This window comes from Petaurus breviceps, unplaced genomic scaffold (genome assembly GCF_028583685.1).
Source record: "Petaurus breviceps papuanus isolate PSGF00001 unplaced genomic scaffold, PetGlider_PUasm1.0 90743, whole genome shotgun sequence".
NCBI lineage: Eukaryota > Metazoa > Chordata > Mammalia > Diprotodontia > Petauridae > Petaurus > Petaurus breviceps.
In genome coordinates this window covers 15,781,892-15,803,662 of record NW_027187332.1, presented here as the reverse complement: position 1 = coordinate 15,803,662, position 21,771 = coordinate 15,781,892, and the positions used below count along the sequence as shown (strand labels likewise).

General features: G+C 33.7%; 1 pseudogene; it reads left to right on the top strand.

Annotated features, from left to right (window-relative positions):
* Positions 1 to 24: 24 nt before the first annotated feature.
* Positions 25 to 20,009, top strand: LOC138145728 (probable ATP-dependent RNA helicase DDX5 pseudogene; annotated as a pseudogene).
* Positions 20,010 to 21,771: the final 1,762 nt, after the last annotated feature.

Sequence of the window (21,771 nt, the reverse complement as noted above, 5' to 3'; positions counted from 1 at the left end):
AAGTATAATGTGGTGATTACAATGATGGGTAGTTTTCTATCCCCTCCCAAACAGAAACCTGGAATCCTTGATAGTATTTTGGTAACCTGTGTTGTGAAATTAATTTAAATGTCATTGAATCAAGTCCTTTCTCTAGCTTTCTTGAAGTGCAGGGGATAAGTCAGTGAGGTCAATATTCAATGGAAGGATAAAATAACAGAAATTAAATCACCAGTAACAATAATTGTACAGGCAAGTTCCTTCCCTGTTACCTCCTATTAGAAGCAACATAAACATCTGCAGCTGTACTCTTTGGTCACCTGACGATACCAGGCTTTATGGGACCAAGTCACTGTACCTCTCTCCATCTTCCTTCTTCACCAGTCCCTTAAATATTTCCAAACCTTAATTAAATGTTTGATGTTCAGAACTCATTCTCCCCCAAAGCTAAAATATCCCTCAATCCTTCTTCCAAATATTCTACTCACCAAATCCTTCCAATAATGAATTACAACTCTAGGTACACAGACGTTCCCTCTGTTATTTCTTTTTGATATCCCATCATCAATTGACTCAGTTCATTCCCTTCCCAGATCCATTGGTTTATAAGATCTATTCCATAGACTTAGGGTGGAAAGGGATTTTTGGGGTCATGTTGTCCAATCCCCTCATTTTCCCGACAAATGACATGAAGCTGAGTAGATGAGCTTATTTGTCCATGGTCAGAACATAGGTGGCAGAGTCAGGGTGACAACACCTTTCTATCAGTTTCTCTATTGAGGGAGAAATGTTTCATCATTTATTAGATAGGACCTAGACTGGTCATTACAGTTAATCATAATTGAGTTTTTTTTATTAACATTACCATAGTTACTGTGAATATTGTTCTCCTAGTTCAGCTTATTTCCCTCTTCATGAGTTCATGAAACTTTCCTCTGTTTCACTGAATTTATCATAGTCTTCATTTCTGATTATTCAATTAATAGTTAATCATATTTATATGATCATAATTTGTTTAAGCATTCTTTAATAGATGGGCATTTATATCATTTCAAGTGTTGTTTTCTGCAGTTAAAAATAAAGTTATAGGGGCAGCTAGGTGGTGGAGTGAATAGAGCACCAGCCCTGGAAGCAGGAAGACTTGAGTTCAAATTTGACCTCAGACACTTAACACAAAATCTAGCTGTGTGGCCTTGGGTAAGTCACTTAAGCCCAATTGCTCTCCAAAATGCAAAAAAACAAACAAACAAACCAAAAGAAAGTTATAAATAGCTTATATATAGGATTGTTCCTTCTCTTTTTGACCTCCTTGACCTATAGGCCAAGTAGTAAGATTGAGAAAAAGTATATAAACAAGTTAACTATTCTTTCTCAATTCCAAATTATTATGAAAAATATGTGGATCCCTTCATAGCTTGACTGAAACTGGAAAAGTATGTCTACCTTCTGAATATTCTTATTCAGTCCTTTCAGACGTGTCTGAGTCTTTGTGTTCCCATTTGGATTTTTCTTGGCAAAGATATTGGAGTAGTTTTCCATTTCCTTTTTCATCTCATTATACAGATGAGGAACTGAAGCAAACAGGGTTAAGAGATTTGTCCAGGGTGATGGAGATAGTAAGTGTCTGAGGCCAGAATAGAACTCATGAGGGCAAGTCTTTCTGATTCCACACCCTAGCGCTCTTTCCAACACATCACTTTTCTTCCTATTATCATTCACAAACGAACTGTATCCATCTTTAAGTCATTTTACATTTGAGAACTGTATGCCAAACTTTAAGGTTATTTACTTTTACAGTCATCTTATAATAATGATTTGGAATAATCTTTACAATGGTTGTTGATGGTTTGAAATTCTTTAGTAAAAATGTTCAATATCATATTCTGGGGGACTAAGCCCTTGGTTATTTTTACTAAATTAATATTTTTGTCATTTTTCTTTTTGATTCTCTATTACAAGGGTTACCCTACTGGACAAGGTAATGGTGAGATTTATTTGGAAATTTGCTTGCTCACAAACAAAACATATAAATATATTTTTAAAAAGAAATCACTCATATTCTCCTTGTCACTTAATTATTGAGGGATAGTCTTGGTCATCTATTGGTCTCATTCTTATAAATGACTTGGATATCAAATTATCTGAGATATTTATGGTGAAAGTTTGCTTGCTGTACTTTTTGTCACCTCATTCTAGTTGCATTAACTTTTTTCCATTTAAAATGCTTTACATTTTATATACTAAAATTTTCACCAGAGTCATCACAGTTGGAAAGTATATATCTTTCTCCTTTCTTCTCTCCTTCTTTGCTGGTTTGTTCCCTCCTTTCCTTCCTCCCTCCTTCCCTTTCTTTCTTTCTTTCTTTCTTTCTTTCTTTCTTTCTTTCTTTCTTCCTTCCTTCCTTCCTCCTTGCTTTGTTACTTTCCTTTTTTTCTTCATTCCTCATTTCCTTAATTCATCCCTATCTTCCTTCCTTCTTACATTCCTTGTCTCCATAACTTTTTCCATTTAGGTTACATATCCATTTAGGCCTTTTTGACACACTTGGTCCCATATCTAGGCTTTAAACTAATTTGTGTCTAATTGCCTACCATTTAATCAATTCTTATCTTTGAATAAAAAGTATTTCCCCTGATATTTATGTTCTTTAATATATAGAATAATGAATTATTACTTATTTGATCTGTTCCATTTGTGTCGTTTTAAAACTTTTAACTAATTCTGAGGGATTCTGATGATGTTTCTTTCCTTATATAGCTTGAAATCTTATTGTAGCTTAGTTTCATTTCTTCTTTTTAATTCCTTGGGATTCAATGTCTTTCATTTCTCTAAAATAATTTTATTTCATTTTTACTATTTCTAACAAGTAGCCTCTTAATAGTTTGATTCAAATGTACTCTTTTGTCACCTCAGGATACCAAGCTTTATGGGACCAAGCTACCATACCTCCCTCTATCATTCCTTCTTCATCAGTTCCTTAAATATTTCCCAAAACTTATATAAACATTTGAAGTTAAGTCCCCATTGTTCCCCAAAGCTAACGTATCCCTCCATCCTTCTTCCAAATATTCTGCTCACCAAATCTTCCTAATCATAAACTGCTGCTCTAGGCAGAGTCTTTCCTTCCCTTATTTGCTTTTGATATACTATCCCCAATTGATTCAACCCATTCCCTTTCCAGATTCATAATATCATAGGAAATCATTAATAGACTTAGAGTGGGAATTGATTTTGGTGTGCAGAGAGTTCAATTCCTTCATTTTTCAGGCAATAAATATGGAGGTGAGTACGTGACCTGGCTTGTCACATTCTGTAGCAGAACCTGGGGACCAAAGCTTATCTATCAATTTCTCTATGAAGGCAGAAATGTTTCATCATTTATTATCCAAGACTGAGATTGGTGATTACAATTAAACATAATTGGGATTTTTATCAACATAACTATTGTCTTTGTTCATATTGTTCTCCTAGTTCAGCTTATGTCACTCTACCTGAGATAAATTCTCTTTCTCTGAATTCATCCTATTATTCATTTCTGATTATTTAATAAATAGTTCATTATATTTATATGATCATATATTTAGATGAACATAAGTTGTCCAGCCATCATCTAGCAGATTTGCATTTATGTCACTTCAAGTGTCATTTTCTACAATTAAAAATAAAGTGATACATAGCTTCTTATATATGATTGTTCTTTCTCCTCCTTAACCTATATACCAAGTAGTTAGACTGAGAAAAAGGATATAAACAATTTATTAACTAGTCTTTCTTAGTTACAAATTATTTTGAAAATTACGTGGACCTATTCACAGTTTATCTGAAACTGGATAAATACATCTGTCTTCCCATTGTTCTTGTTCAGTCATTTCAGATGTGTGTCTCTTTGTGACTCTATCTGGGTTTTCTTGGGAAAGATATTTGAGTAGCATGAAATTTCCTTCTCCAGCTCATTATACAGATGAGGAACTAAAGCAGAGTTCAATTACTTGCCCAAGTTGACAAAGATAGTAGGTTTCTGAGGCCAGAACTGAAATCATGATGATGAGTCTTTCAGATTCCACACCACAACACTCTATCCCACATTGAGACCTATTATCCATCAAAGACAAAATGTATCCCCCTTTAAATAACTTTATATTTGAGAATTATAAGGCTAATATTGAATCTTGTTTTCAGTTACTATCATCTTGTAATTAATGATTTGAAACAACCATTAAAATGGTTGTAGATGGTTTGAAATTCTTTGGAAATAATATTCAATTTAACGTTCTAGGAAACTTGTCCTTTGTTTATTTTTATCGAATTAATATTTTTGTCTTTTTTCCTTTTGATTCTCTGTTGGAAGGGATTCCCTACTGGATAAGGGAATAGTGAGATTTATTTGGAAACTAGATTGCTCAAAAACAAAGGATATGAATGTAATTTTTAAAAAGAAAACAGTTCATATTCTCCTTTGCCACTAAATTATTGGGGAATATTTTTGGTCATCTATTGGTCTCAGTCTGTTATATGACTTGTATAACAAATTGTCATAGATAGTTATGGTCATTGTTTTCCTGCTGCAGTATTTGTCTTCTAATTCTAGTTGCATTTACTTTATTCATGTAAAATGTTTTACATTCTATATACTAAAAATTTCACCATAGTTATCAAAATTGAAAAGTCTATCTCCTGCTTTCTTCCTCCCTTCTTTATTTGTTTCTTTCTTTCTTCCTTTCTCCTTTCCTTTGTTTTTTCCTTTCTTCTTCATTTCTTCTCTTTTTTCTTTCATCTCTTCCTTAATTCATCCCTTCCTTCATTCCTTCTTTCTTTCCTTCCATCCTTTCTCCCTTTTATCCTTCCTTATCTCCTTCCTTCTTCTGTTCCTTGTGTCCATAACTTTTTGAATTTATGTTACACATCCATTTAGTTCTTATTGCCACACTTGGTGCCATACCCAAGTTTAAAATTAATTTCTGCCTAACTGTCTACCATCTTAGGCAGCAATTCTTGTCTTTGAATAAACAATCCTTTCCTTGATGTTTATGTTATTATGTATATGGAACAATGAAATGTTCCTTATTAGGTCTCTTCCATTTATCTATTTCTACATTTAAAAAATAACATTGAGGAATTTTGATGATGGTTTCTTCCTTATATAGTTTGAATTCTTAAATTAGATTAACCTCATTGCTACTTTATATTTCCTTGTGATTGAATAACTTGTTTCTCTAAACAAATATTTTATCTTGACTCTTTCTAACAATTAACCCCATATTAGTTTAACTTTTATGTCACTAAATATATTAATTAATGTAACTGGCAAAGTCATTTTTATGAAATTAACATGGCCTAATGAGGAAAAGTAATTATGTCTTTAATTATTTTTCTTCATTTTTGAAATTTTATACATTTTCTGTAAAGAATGTTTCTAGTGGTAGCTATATAAAACCTATGTGTGTGTTTTTAGGTTAACTTCAAAATATCTTGTTTATTTTATTGATATATTGAATGAACTTTGCTTTTCTATAATTTTCTCCCATTTTTAATTACTACAAAAGAATGATTACTTTTATGTACTAATTTCATATACTTTTTTTATTAAAGCTACAAAAGTTCTCACTTTCCTGCTTATCTGGAGTTCATAAATAAACCATCATGTCTTTTGCAAACTGAATATTTCCTTTTATTCTTTGCAAGTAAAAATGTATTTTTAACAATAAAATGCAAACTATTCTTATTATACAAGGTAGAAAAGAAAAGAAAGGTAGTATGTGAGAGCATTAATATCTATTAAGTACAACTTGCTTTAAACAAAGAGAGAGACAGAGAGAGAGAAATGGAGTTTGTGTTTACATATACACATATTGCATACACATATAAACATGCTATATGGATATACAATAAATTGAACATGGAAAATTAAAAGTTTTCCTATTGTTTGTTCTCTTGTTAATTTCCTTCTATCTACTGTTGGGTAATATAAAAATACATTTTATCAAACTCTTGCTTTTGAAACCACCAAAGCTATTACCCCAGTATCAATTTAACTCCCTGACAACAATTCTATACAATAAATAATGTTTTTCAGGATAAATATGTGAAAGAAGAGAGGAAGAAACATCAAACCTGATCAATATATTGAAAAAGTCTGAAAAAACAGAGAACGCACCTTATCCATGGACCTTCTGCCTCTGCAAAGGAGTGGGAGTATGGATAACTTCTCATATCTCTTCTGTGGATCATTCTGTTTTTTTTAACTTTATAATATGGAGTCAATAGCTTGGAAATGGAAGCACAAAAACTGACTGAAGAAAACAACTTCTTTAAAAATAGAACAGATCAAATGGAAAAGGCGATGCAAAAAGTAACTGAATAAAACAGTTCATTAAAAATTAGAATTAGTGAAGTTGAAGTTAATGATGCCATGAGATATCCAGAATCACTCCAACAAAATCAAAAGAATATAAAATTAGAAAAAAAATTCAAAATATCTCATTGAAATAGCAACTGACCTGGAAAATAGTTTCAGGAGAGATAATTTAAGAATTGTTGGACTACCTGAAAGCCATGGTAGGAAAAATAGCCTGGATAGAATTTTTCAAAAAATTGTTAGGAGAACTGCACTGTTATCCTAGAATGGAGGTGTAAAATAGTCAATGAATGATTCCACTGATTGCCACCTGAAAGGAATCCTAAAATGAAAACTCCAAATTCCAAAAAGTCTGGTCAAGGAGAGAATACTGCAAGAAGAAAAAAAAAAGAAAATTCAAATATCAAGGAGCTGTAGTCAGGATTACACAGGATTTTGCACTTTCTTCCTTAAAGGATCACTGGACTTGGAAGGGAAGGGAGCTTGTATTACAACAAAGAATCAATTACCCAGCAAACCTGAGCATAAACCTAAAAAGGAAATTATGGGCTTTCAAGAAATAGGGGATTTTTTAAACTTTCTGGGTGAAAAGACCATAGTTGAATAGAAAATTCAATCGCCAAATACAAGACTCAAAAGAAGCATAGAAATTTCAAAATGAAAAAAAAAACATGCTATTCAATAAGGTCAAATGGTTTCTATCCTCACATGGGAAGATGATACTTGTAACTCTTGAGAACTCTATCTCTATGAAGGCAGTTAGAAGTATACGTAGACAGAGAGTGTACATATAAGTTCACTTTGATGTAATGATATAAAAAATAAGGAGTTAACAAAAGGATTGCACTTGGAGAAGAGAAAAGGGGGAGGCAGAATGAAGTATATCAACTGAAGAGGAATGAAGGACCTATTACTGTAGAGTGCAACAAAGTAGACGGTGAGCATTGTTTGACCTTTCTCTCATTAGATTTATTTCAAAGAGGGAATAACATATAAACTCAAATGAATATAGAAATCTTTCTTACCAAATAGGGGATTAGTAGTAAAAGAAAAAATAATAGTGTCTCATAGGAGGGAGGTTAGTGAGAGAGAGTTAGTGGTCAGAAGTCAAACACTAGTGAGGAGAGACAGAGTGAAAGGAGAGAGAGAAAAAAAGTAGAAAAAAAGGGCAAAATGGGATGGAGGGAAACACACAGTTAGTAATCATATCTGTGAATTGGAATAGAATCAATAGTCCCATAAAATAAAAAAAAAACTGATAGCCAAATGAATTAAAAACCATAGTCCTAAAATATGTTGTTTACAATAAATACTTTGGAAACAGAGACACAAAGAGAGTAAAAGGCTGAAGTAGAATATATTATGTTTCAGGTGAGACAATAAAATAAAAAATAAAACAGTTAGGCTACAAATCCTGATCTCAGACAAAGCAAACTCAAAACTAGATACAATTAAAAATAGTCAAGAAAGGAAACTAAATCTTGCTAAAACCTTTCATAGACAATGAAGTAATATCCATATTAAATATATATGCACCAAGAGGTATAGCATTCACATTTTAGAGGAAAAATTAAGTGAGTTACAGTAAGAAATAGAGAGCAAAACAATGCTAGTGGGGAACTCAACCTCCCCTTTTTAGAACTAGATAAATCTAACCACAAAAACAAGAAGTTATAGAGATGAATAAAATTTTAGAAAAGTTAGATCTGATAGACCTATGGTTAATGTGGATAGAAAGGAATATACTTTTTTTCCCCAGTGGTACAGGGCACAAAAAACTCACATTCAAAATTAGAAAGGCAGAAATATTGAATGCATCCTTGTCATAACATGATGCAATAAAATCATATTTAATTAAGGGTCATGGAAAGATAGATTAAAATTAATTGGAAAACAAATAATCTAATCCTAATGAATGAGTGGGTCAAACAAAAAAAAAATCATAGAAACATTACATAACTATCAAATAGACTGACAATACTGAGACAACATACCACAATCTGTGGGATACAGGCAAAGGTGGGGACAATTTTATATCTCTAAATGCTTACATGAGTAAAATAGAGAAAACAGAGATTGATGAATTTTTCATGCAACTAAAAAAATTAGAAAAAGAAAAAATTGACTATCCCCAGTTGAGCACCAAATTTGAAATTCTGAAAATCAAAGGAGAGGGTAATAAAATTAAAAGTAAAAAAAAAAAACATTTAACTAATAAAATAAGAACTGTTTTTATGGGAAAAATAAAATTAAAAAAACCATTTGGTTAATTTTATTTACAAAAAAAGAAGACTATCAAATTAACATTAAAAATTAAAAGGGTGCATTCACCATCAATGAAGAGGAAATTAAAGCAATAATTAATAGCTATTTTGAACAACTGTATGCCAAAGTGTGAAAATCTCAGTGAAATGGATGAATATTCACATAAAATATAAATTGTCTAGATTAACAGAAGAGGAGATAAAACACTTAAATAACTTAATTAATTTCGAAAAAATTATTTGAACAAGTCATCAAACTTGTACATTGTAGCCTTGAGCAAGTTACTTAACCCCAATTGTTTTTAAAAAAAAAAAACTCTTTTCCTAGATCAGCTTAAAATAGAGAGTGCTAAAGAATAATAGGGAATTTAAGTTACCCTCCCAATCTGACTAAAGGGAACTAGCATAATAAATTTATCAAGGACCCACTAGTAACATCCCTGAGGCACTGAAGCCCACACCTTTAAGCAAGCAGATGAACCTGATCATTCAAAACCCCTAAATATACAATCGGGCTCTGCAGCTATGAGGAGAGGAGAAAAATCTCTGCACTTGATAAGCCTAATTCTCTATCAATAAATTTTGCAAGTGATTATTTGGAAATACAATTAATGTCACGATGTCATTGTGTTCTCGTGGTCTTCTTAAATTGTAGAAAAATTCTCTCATTTAAAAACTGAGGGATCATTGTAAGCCAGAATAGTGTTAAATAAAGCAATTTTTTAATCTTAATTTTGTTAAAACTAAAATATAGAGAAAAAGTTTGTTTAAAAACAATTATGTCACTTATGTCTTATGTTTATATCTGTCGTATAGGAAACCAGATATTTATATCTTTTCCTGTAGTTAAAAAGGAGGTTTCAGCTAAAAACAATTTGGCTATCACTTATGGAAATTATTACCTAATTTACTTTACTGTTTTAATGCCAATACCTAAAATTGCTTATTGATTGCTGTATGTGGAAAGGAGGAGACTGGTGAAAATTTTATTTGGATTAATTCATCTCATTCAGACCATTCCTCCTGCATGTATGAGATATGAGGAATCAGGGCCATCACCCCCAGCTCCTCCCTAAAGTCCATTTCATATTCTTATTTTGTAGTACTGTCAAGGAAACTATCATTAGAGGCAAGGTCATTCAGCCTGAGAAAAGAATTTGTTTTAGTTATGTAATTCCTAAATAATGAACCTGACTTGCTAAGAAAAATGCAAAATATTAGAAAGATTTCTAACAATTGACTTTTACACCAGGACATGTTAAAATTTGAGAAAGAAAAACGTTAAATGAAATACTTTATTTAGGAGAAACCTAACAAATCTTTATTTTTTTTACAGCTGCATGGGAATTAAATTAAAATATATTTGGATATGAGTTATAATTGGTAAAAAATGCTACTTAAAATAAAAAGAAAACATTCAAGACTATATTTAATTCACATATTCTTATTTTTTTCTTTCAATAGCAAAATTTCTATGATCAGAATATTTAGTCAGTTAAAAATATGAGCTCTTTTGTTTTAGCTCACTGAAAAATCCAGTATTATTTTTCATCTAGAATTAGAATAGATACAGAAATCTATATAAACTGCTTAAGCTCACTTTATAATATTCCCATTGTTTAGAGGGATACTAATACTCATAGCTTTTATAAGTACTGTGATCAGCTTCTTAATTTTTGCCAACATAAAGAGTAAATTACTATACATTTTTGACAAAAAATCTTTGTGATATCTAAGAATTCTGAAATCATTTGTTAATAAATACCTTGAAAATTTATGTTACTTATGTTACACCAATTTGGTTTAAATGAATCTCTCTCTTAAAATTTTTGTTTTTGCTTTTAGGTAAAAAACAGAGGTATAATTTTAAAACTTTTCAAATAATTTTCTTCATAAAAGTTTAGTGATCATTTATGAATTCTAAAACTCTTTTGAATAAAAGGGTTCTACTTTTAAATTTTTCTTTTCATTCTTTAATGTGATTTTTAGGAAGCTTACTAAAACTTTTATTTCAAATACAATTTATAGCTAAGTTAAAGTAGAACAGGTTTTGCTCTTTTGATTTCAAAATATAGTCATTCCACAGCCTAGACAAGAGTTAAAGTAGTGTCTGAACTTATTATAGGTAAAAGATTCAATTTCTGAAATATCTCATTCTTCCGAAGTGAATATAATCAAAGGATAAACAAGCTTTGTGAAACAAGGATGTAGGTCTACTATTCAGTTCTACATTAATGCTAATAATGATAAAGTTACTAATATTCACTTTACTTCTGCCCACTAGACACAGCTTTCTGCTATATTATTGTTAAATGATTTTTTTTCTTTTCTCCTTAACATTATATCAGATATCTAATATTCAGTGTACATGTGCCCACATATTGATAGTTCTAAATTTAAACACACAGTACACAGATTCTTTTAACCTTTTTTCTAAGAATACAAACTCTCATAAAATAGAGGTCACAACCTATTTAACCCATATTACAGCTCTTCCACTTTCTGGACCTCTTTATCAAAATAATGAGACTATTAATCAAAAAGTTCAAGTTTTCCAATTCCTTTTTTTGCAATATGTTCATAGAGCTATGTTATCTCACTTTTATTTTCATCAAAATGCACATATTTTATATAAACAATTGCATGTTACTAAAGAACAGGCTAGACAGATTATTAAAAACTGCTCTCCATGTGTTTATATATATATAAAATAACATAAAAAATATGAGCTCTTTTGTGTTAGCTCACTGGGAAATCCAGTATTATTTTTCATCTAGAATTAGAATAGATACAGAAATCTATATAAACTGCTTAAGCTCACTTTATAATATTCCCATTGTTTAGAGGGATACTAATACTCATAGCTTTTATAAGTACTGTGATCAGCTTCTTAATTGTTGCCAACATAAAGAGTAAATTACTATACCTTTTATATACATATATATGTATACATATATATATATATATATATATATATATGTCTTCCAACTTCCCTTTACATAGGGAAAGTAGTATAAAATATAATTAACTATATGTTACAATCTTTCACTTCAATAGGCATTCCAAAACAATTAAAAACTGATAATGCCCCCGCCTGCACTAGCAAATTAATGCACTCCTTCTGTGATCACTTTCAAATGATATTAATTATATGCAATAAACCTTATAATCTTGACAAACAGGATAAAGATATTAAACCTATATACAAATATAAAATAAAAAAGGACTTGATCCATTTCATTAAAAAGGCAATTAGTTACTGCTTTATACAACTCCCAAAAATCACTAGAAATTAGTATACACTGGCAGTAAAATAATATGAAAAGGTGCATTCTTTCCAAATGAAGGTCATCCAAACACAGATATGGGAAGGCCCTGCCCCTTAACTAATGGGGGAGGGGAGTGAGACTATATTTATGTTTTCCAGAAGTCATGGAACATCAAGTGTGAGTGCCCGAAAGAAATGTCAGGGAGTATACTTCAGCTCACCCAAAAGATGAAAAGAGCTCCACCAGCAGCAGAAGAAATCATGGAGACAGAACATGGGAATAAGGAAGAAGAGGTCTCCTAATGCAGCCACTACACTAAAAAGCTATGCCCACATAGGGGTAAACTGAACATTTATTTTATCAAGCCAAAGAACTGAAACCTGTTACCCCAGGATTTGTGTTTCTTGCTATAATCACACTGACTTCAATACAAACTGAACTGGTGTAGCAGCAAACACCCCAGTGTCCCCAGGGTGGGTGCCAACACAGGTTATTAGATCTGCTTTGTTAAAGTAAAGCAACTCAAAATGGGTTAACAAGCTTACTTTAATTAGTCAAACATAAATCGTTTACTTAGTTCAGGTGAAAAAGGTCAGCACCCCAAACTTCAGAGTATACAGAAAGAATTATCAAGACAGAGAAACAGATCAAGTAGACAGATTTCCAAATTGTCCAACCATTACATCCATACCAAAGCAACATCTGAGTTTTTCAAAGCCAGGGGGTCTCTCAACAACGGCTTCCCAGAGTCTCATCAGATCACAGAACACTTTTCAAAAAAAGTGAGGAGACAAATGTATACCTTCATTAGTGTTGTATCTTATACTGCTATTGACAATATTGAGTATACTTTCTAGCTTGACTTTCTTCAGTGGCCTGAATATTCTTCCAATGACATTGAATTCCATTTATCACATGCCTTTCCCCTTTTTCTCACTGCTAGCACCTCAGTAACAGGATATGATCCAGTTCAGATGGGATATTTGCCCTTATAATCTAAAAGTCCCTGAGGCCCTGACTCATTATACCTGCTTCCAGCACTTCCCATATTAGTACAGTGGAGATATGATTAGCCATGACAAACCTAATGAAAGAGTTCATATGGATTTATTTGAGTCTGAATATGAAAAAGCAGGAAGAGGGCACTGAAACTAAAAGATAAAAATAGTGGTAGATGAAAGGTAGCTGTTGTTATCTGAGTCTGTGAGCCAATGGACCCCTATCCATGAGATTTTTTTGCCAAAGATACTGAAATGTATCTTTTCCTTCTCCAACGGCAAATAGAGATTAAATGACTTGCCTAAGGACTTATTGCTACTAAGTTTCCAAGGATGAATTTGAATTCAGGTCTTCCTGACTCCAAGTGCAGCTCTCTATCTGCTGCACCAGTTAGCTATTCCATAAAAGATAGTACAATGCAATTCCCTTGACAAAGAAATATGATATAGCAGTCAAACAGAGAGCCATGCTTGACATCAGATTTGAGCCTGATCTCAGATACTTACTATGTATGCTTGTGCAAGTTACTTAAACTTCATGGTTAACCTTAGTTTTCCTATTTTTATAATGAATGAGTTGGATTCAATGACCTTTAATGTCACTTTCAACTTTAAATCAATGATCTTATCATCTATAACTCTTGCTTTTTCTTTGTATTCCCAAATATCTAGTACAGTGCCTGGAACATCATAAATGCTGGCTCAATTGAATTAAATTGAAAGCTTAGAAATGACCAAACTTGGGAATATACATTGAAATAATTCAGGTTGTGAAGAGATTAATAACATACATAGATTGTAATATTGGATTGCTAGATTTTGTAGACTACTTTTAAAGTTCCTAGGAGTTTATCTATTTAATTCTTGAAGTTGCGGTTTAATGGAGAAAACTTAGAGTTCTATAGAGAGAAAGCACCTGCTGAAGAATAGAAACCAAGGAAGGAACAACTGGGCAATACTCACTCAACACATTCCAGTATTAATAGACAATGTTTGCTGACAAATTGATGACAGCCACAAATAGGAAAGGAGGGGTTGTGAGTAGTAGGCATTCTCTGTTTGAAAGTCAATAGAAGCAAATTTTCAGAATGCTTTTATCCATTCTCAGGTCCATTGATAGAGTATCATTGTATATTTTTTTGCACAGCCCCTCCAACACTGGACATTTTCCTTTTTTGTCATTTTTCCCAAAGTGATGGGTATGAAGTGGAAACTCAGAAGTTTTTAATTTTTTCTGGATTATACATATTTGTTGCAGGGATTTTTTAACCTTTTTCATGAAGCAGAAAGAAATGCCAATCAAAATTGAATAATTAAAATAAATATTAATTTAAAATGAAAGCAATGAAAATAGCATCAAATAGCAACAAAACTCAAGTTAAACACAATAGCACTACCTTCTTAAGGTTAAAAAGTACATTTTTTTCTTTTACTAACAATTGTAGTTTTTCTTAGGTGTTACTTTGTTTAATAGTTTGGGGGGAATATGCTTTGTGGATTTATGTTTTACTGCTGCAACAAGTCAAAATTTAACAATAAAAACAATATAGACTTTTTAAAGGCAAATGTTTCCATTTATGTGATTCTCAGTACCTTGTTAGAGTTCAGGGTTGCCAGCTGACTCTGCAGGCAGCCTTGACATGTGTCCAGCTAGAATCACTGACAATGGTTCCAGTCACAAATTATCAACAATTCCTTATAGTTAATAGACTGACCACGAGAAGGCTACCATCCTGAACAGAACAAGTGGATGGACTGTTCTCTCTACAAGCATGAAGTACGTGCTGGCTAACGGTGAGGCAAATCTGATTTACAGGTCACACAAACAGGAGCCCTTGAACTTCTATCTCTGCACATCAAACAACAGGAATGCTGTGCTTTTACACTTTTTTTCCTAGAGCTTGTTTTAATGAATTCCCACTCCACTGTGTGTACTATAATCTCAAGAGAGCCTGGATTTATTAAATTATTGCTCACCTTCCTTTTCTACCAGGGATCAGCTGGTTTTGGATGATGGCAGGGAAATAGAGCAGATCTCAAGTCAGGAGCACAGGAGTTTCAGGCTCCCTCGGTTAGGAAGTCATATTTACCCTATTCCACTGAGAGTCACTTCCTCCAGGTATGTTTTAGACTACAGCTGCTCCAGGCTGCCATGACATCTAGCATCAGGAGAGACATATCACTGCAGTGTTCCCTACTGTTATAGTTTTATTGTTGGATGACTACAGAGTTCCCCCTTGTTGGTCACACATACACAAAATGAGAGCCTTAAGGGAGTAACTAGTTAAGAATATTCTTATTGAGAGTTACTCAGGCAGAGATTTGGACTAATATTGCCTGGCTATTTGCTTCCAGCTCCAAGAAAAGATTCTGGGCTTAATAAGAGATGCTCCAGATATTAGATCAATGTCACTCAACCTTCATTTCCCTTGTTGCTCTGCTTCTCAGTTTCTGGACTAAAATACCTTGCCTTAGCTACAGTATAAGCTTGAAACTTTCTTCAGAGACTGAGGCTTCCTCACCCTGCAACATCCCTCCAGCATGCCAGTTCTCCTGTTCCCTTGGTGACTTCTTTCCAAAAATTTCTATTTTTATAAGAAAACTTTATTCCCCTCTTTTATCTACGTCTGAGTTTCTGGACCTTGATACCATATCCTTTGAACATGCTTTCCTATCCCCTCACCTCCTGACTTCTGAGATTTTCACCTCCTTTTCAAGGGTTGTCTCTGCTCATTAGAATATAAGCCTGAGAGTCGGAATTGTCTTTATTTCAGCTTCTATTTGTTTCCTCAACTCTTAAAACAGTGCCTTCTTTGACAAAGCAGCAGTTTAATAAATTATTGTTGTCTTGCTTTAACTCAAAAATCATCCATTCCAGGGTGGCTAGGTGGTGTAATGAGTAGAGTGCCGCCCTGGAGTCAGGAGGACCTGGGATCGGTTCTGGCCTCAGACACTTAATACCCACACAGAAAGAACTGGCCGTGTAAATTTGGGCAAGTTACTTAACTCCAAATGCTTTAAAAAATCATCCATTCCCCTATATACTCTCAAAAAAGCTTGAAATACTTGTAACTATAAGTCTCACTTATAGTCTATGGGTGTGGAGAGGCAGAATGTTTTTCATGAAGGTCTTGACAAAAATTTGTCTTTTATCCTAAGTAAACAATTGTTATGTATATTTTACAGTTATAGTGAAAACTCAAATCTATTGACTTTTAGAAGAATAAAGTATAAAGAATCAGCAAGCCAATAAGTTAACAAATAAACATTTATTATGGTCCTGCTACATGTTCTGTGCCAAGTACTAGGGATGTAAAGAAGGACAAAGAAATTCTTGCTTCCAAATTTAATTGGGGAGACAATTATGTCCAAACAAGCTATATAAAGGATAAATAAGAAATATTCACCTGAGAGAAGGCACTAGAATTAAGAGAGACTGGGAAAGTCTTCCTGTACATGATGGGATTTTAACTGCAACTGTAAGGAACTGAGGGAAGTCATGAGGTAGAGATAAGGAGGGAGCATATTTCTAATATGGAAGACAGTCAGAGAAAATACCCAGAGAGGAGAGATAGAATGTAGAAGAAAGAACAACAGGGGTGGCCAGGTAGCAGAGCGAGTAAGAGCACCAGCTCCAGGGTCGGGATAACCTGGGGATCAAATCCGGGCTCAGACACTTAGCTCCCACCCAGAAACACCTGGCCGTGTAACCTTGAGCAAGTTACTTAACCCCAATTTCTCGGGGGAGGCCAGGTGGCCCAGCAAGTAAGAGCACCAGCTCCGGGGTTGGGATGACCTGGGGATCAAATCTGGGCTCACACCCAGAAATAACTGGCTGTGTAACCTTGAGCAAGTTACTTAACCCTGTTTGCTTTAAAAAAAAAAAAAGGAACAACAAGGAGGTTAGAGCCACTGGATTGAAGATTGTGTGGATGGGGAGGGAAGAAATAAGATAACAGAGGTAAAGAGAATGAGGTGGTGATGGTCCTTGGACACCAAACAGAGGATGGTATACGTGAACCTGAAAGTGATAGGGAACCACTGGAAAGAACACTGATTTGGGAGTTAAAGAAATTGGGCTCAAATCCAGTTTTTGATATTACCTGTGTGACCTCAGGCAATCCCCTTATCCTTTTGGGATCTGTTTTCTCACTTAGAAAATGAGAGAGTAAAGTGGAGTGGATGACCTACAAGATCCCTTCCACCTTTCTAAACCTGTGATATGCATTGTGTTTCTTTGAGGAGAGATGACCAAGTGCTCAAAGGTGCCTTTAATCAGATACAAGCCATGGAAAGTCTATACAAAGTAGAGGTATCTTGATGAAAGTATTAATAAGGATCAATCAGGCCTTCACAAATGATGTTTAATAATAGACATCTTTACCAATTCAAAATTAAATGAAAAATACAGAGACTATAAGATCCCACTATGCTAAACATTTATTGATTATTTTTAATAAAGCATTCTTTTTAGTTTAACAAAATATTCCTTATGAGTTTTTCATTTTAATAGCAGTATGTCCCCATCCATACAACTCTGCTTTAACTACAGGAGCATCTTTGGCTAAGGCCATACATTTCTACCACTTAGGATTCAATAAAGCATGCTTTTATAGCATTACACTCTATCATGTAAATGGAGAAATCTTGGGTGTTTTCTTATACACAAAAAGAGAAGCCTCCAATGGGCTTCCTCCACACCCCAATAAATCTCAGTAAAAGAGGTAATTGTAGTAAAAAAAATATATCTATAAAGCTTTTGCTGACTTGGCAACATTCCTGACATATTCCTAAGATTTTTATTCCATTAAAGGACTGATACACAGGGAATCAAGAAAGAGAACATATCAAAGGTTAGGAAGCAATATTGGAAATTATTAATACTGAAAAAGGTGACTGAGAAAAGATGAATAGTTATTGAACTATATGCCTACATTTCCATTTATGTGAAATCTATGTGAAAGTCCCCTATGTACAAATCAAGGGTATTTTTTATGAAAAATGGTCAATAAGGAATGTATAAGTTTTCATAAGTGATTTTTAACAGTAAACCATATAATTACCACCCCATGATTAACATAAAGATGTGCAAAATGTAAAATATTTTTACATCTATTTTTGTTTATTCTTTAAAAATATTACATTTGATATGATAAAATACTGTTATAATCTTTTTAGCAGCATTTCTCCACCTCCCATCTATCTATCATGAACATTCAAGATTTCTTGGAAAATTTAACCCAATAAGTAATACTTTATAATGATCCTCTGATAATAGACAGCAGGAAGGGAATAAAGCAGGGAGATGTATACTTGGGAAATATATTTGCCATTGTGATGAAACAAATCTGATCAGAGAATCCAGGTTAAGGAGGAATTCTCTGTGATTGAGTGGTATGATTCTCCAGATACTCCTGATTGCAAATAATTTTTTATTGATTAAGCCCCAAGATATTACAGAAATTCTTTCAAGAAAATGGTATTGTAATCATCTACACAGAAAAGGCCAAATGGATGAACAATATCTACTACACAAATTTTAATATGTGTTTGATGAAAACCCTACAAAGTCTGTCTAGCAATTTGCATCTCTAGAATAGCTGGTGCACAATCTCAAGGAACTGTCCAAATCTGAGAATACTTTTTATCTGGATCATCCTGATTAGGCTAGATGCACAAAAGGTTGAAATGTATCAAGAAAGCAAAGCAATGAGCAAAGTATGAGTTCACTAGTGCCATAAGCCAACTCTAAATTTCTGTGAAGCAAATTTTCTTGCAAATGTAATAGATGTTATATATATATATATATATATATATAATATTTATATAAATATCTTTATATAAATATAAATTTTGGGTCTAGTTATATGTTATATAATATATATAACTAGACTATATATAAATATATATAAAATAAATATATAGTCTAGTTATATGTTATAATATAGTTATAAATATAAATATATAAATTTATATAAATATTTATATTATATATTTAAAAATTTATTATACATAAATAGATGGGCAGAACTTTATCAAATCTAGTGCTATCCAAGCCCAAGAGTGGCCTGTCACTCCAAGTGGGTTGGATATGGTTGGAGAAGTACAGAAAGGGAAAACACTGTCTTGTTTGCTGCCTGCCATTGTGCATATAAATCATCAGCTATTCCTAGAGAAAAGTGATGGATCTATTTGTTTGGTGTTGGCACCAACTCATGAACTGTCCCAAAAGGTACAAGTAGCTACAGAAAACTCTAGAGAAGGTCATCTAAAATCCACTTGAATCTATGGTGGTGCTACAAAAGGCCCACAAATGTGGGACTTAAAAAGAGGCACAGAAATTTGTGTTGCAACACCTGGATGACTGATAGACTATGGAGGGTGGGAAAACTAATTTGAGAAGAACTACTTATCTTGTATTTAAGAAAGCAGACACAATGCTTTGAGCATCTAATGAGGAAGATTGTTCATCAAATAATATCTAATAGGAAAAAAATAATATGGAGTGCAACTTTACCAAAAGAAATAAGGTGGCTTGCTGAAGACTTTTTTTAAAAGATTAATTCACATCAATATTGGTACTTTGGAACTGAGTGCAAATCACAATATTCTTCAAACCATGGATGTGTGTCATGGTGTAGAAAAGGAGAGAGATCTATTTGATGGAAATCTTAAGCAAAAAGGAAAATGAAACTATTGTTTTCGTGGAAGCCAAAGGAAAATGTGATGAACTTACCAGAAAACTGAGGAGGGATGTATGGCCTGCAATGTCATGGTGACAATACACAAAAGGAATAAGACTGGGTTCTAAATGAATTCAAACATTTGAAAGGTCCTACCCTAATTGCCACAGATGCTGCAGCCAGAGGGCTAGATTTGGTAGATGTAAAATTTGTCATCAATTATGACTAGCTTAACTCTTCAGGGTATTATATCCAATAAATTGGATCAACTGCATATAGTACTATTATAAACACAACATATACTTTCTTTACACCTAATAACAAGAAAACAAATAAGAGACCCCATTTCTGTGCTTTAGGAAGCTAATAAAACTATTAGCACCAAACTGCTTTGGTTAATTGGAGACAGAGGTTCAGGTAGTTCCTGTGGTAGAAGGATGTTCCAGAAACATGAAAGATGACAAGGAAGAAAGACATGACCTAGACCCAGACATAAAAAGGAAGAGGAGAGAAGGCTCTATTACTTTTGGGAAAACACAAAACTCTTTTACTGATTATAAGCTTCACATGGAAGAAAAAGTTCATCTTTTCACTAGCAACATTTTACAGTGTTGTTATAAAGTCACAAGACGTGAAATATCTCTCCCTCTAAATAAAGATGAGTAGCATGGTGGTTGAGTGAAGATGGTGGAGTAAAAGTACAAGCCTGGCACGGGCTCTAGCTCCACCCACTTCCAATACCTGTAAAAAAATTACTCTAAACAAATTTTAAAGGTACAGAATGCACAAAATGACAGAGAAACAAATCTCTCACTGAAGGCAGCCTGGAAAGCCAATAGGAATGGTCTATCACAGCTTGCTGGGAGCCAAACACAGTCCCCTGTGAACCACAATTCTTGCCCCAGGACAACCCATACCGGTCAGAGCAGACTTCATGAGAGTGAATCACCAGCAGTTGTGGCATTTTCCAGATTTCTAAACCCAAAAACTCCAAAAAACAAGTAAAAGGTCAGTTAGGAGCTCTGTGGAAGAGAGGGTCTGAAGAGCATGGTCCAGCCCCTGTCCCTGGAACAAGAAGTGGCAGAGGTGCTGTGGCCCCAGCTGGTGCCATGTGGCTGCTGCCAGATCTCCTGGCCTGCAGATCACAAGGGGAACAAGTGACCATTCAGAGGGTAATTGCTCTTGCTTTATCCTACTTGAATCTGATCATGGTTTTGGGTAGTGGTCCTGGGGTGTATTGCCAGTGTGCCAGAGCTTGTGGGGATTTCAGAGAGGGCACCCAACTAATAGTTCTGGTAGGTGCAAAAGCCCCAGAAATTTACGGCAAAGCTCTCTCCATTCTGGGAACAGAGTTCTACCATGGCAAAGAGCTCAAAAGTCAAGTAATTGGCAAGATAAGCAAGCAGTGGAAGTGCAATCAGACCATACAATCCTTTTTGAGGGACAAAAAGGATCAAAGCATGGAACCGAAAGAAGACAATGAAGTCATAAATCCTGAATCAAAAGCTTCCATGAAAAATATGAACTTGTCACAGGCCATGGAGGAGCTCAAAAAGGATTTTGAAAATCAAGCAAGAGAAGTGGAGGAAAAATTGGGAAGAGAAATGAGAATTATGCAAGAAAATCATGAAAAGGGAGTCAACAGCCTGCTAAAGGAGACTCCAAAAGGATACTGAATAAAATAACACCTTAAAAAATAGGCTAACTCAAGTGGCAAAAGAGGCCCAAAAAGCCAATGAGGAGAAAGAATGATTTAAAAAGCCAAATTGCCCAGATGGAAAAGGAATTTCAAAAATTTTCAAAAACTTGCGGAAGAGAATAATTCCTTCAAAACTAGATTGGAGAAATTGGAAGCTAATGACTTTATGAGAAATCAAGATACTATAAAACAGATCCAAACAAATGAAAAAAAAAAATAGAATGCAATGTGCAATATCTCATTGGAAAAAGAACTAACCTGGAACATAGATCCAGGAGAGATAATTTTAAAATTATTAGACTACTTGAAAGCCATGATAAAAAAAAGAGCCTAGAAACCATCTTTCAAGAAATTATCAAGCAAAATTGCCTTGATATGCTAGAACCAGAGCAAAAAATAAAAATGGAAATAATTCACCAATCACTTCTTGAAAAAGAGCCCAAAAAGAAAACTCCTAGGAATATTGTAGCCTAATTCCAGAGTTCCCAGGTCAAGGAGAAAATAATGCAAGCAGTCAGGAAGAA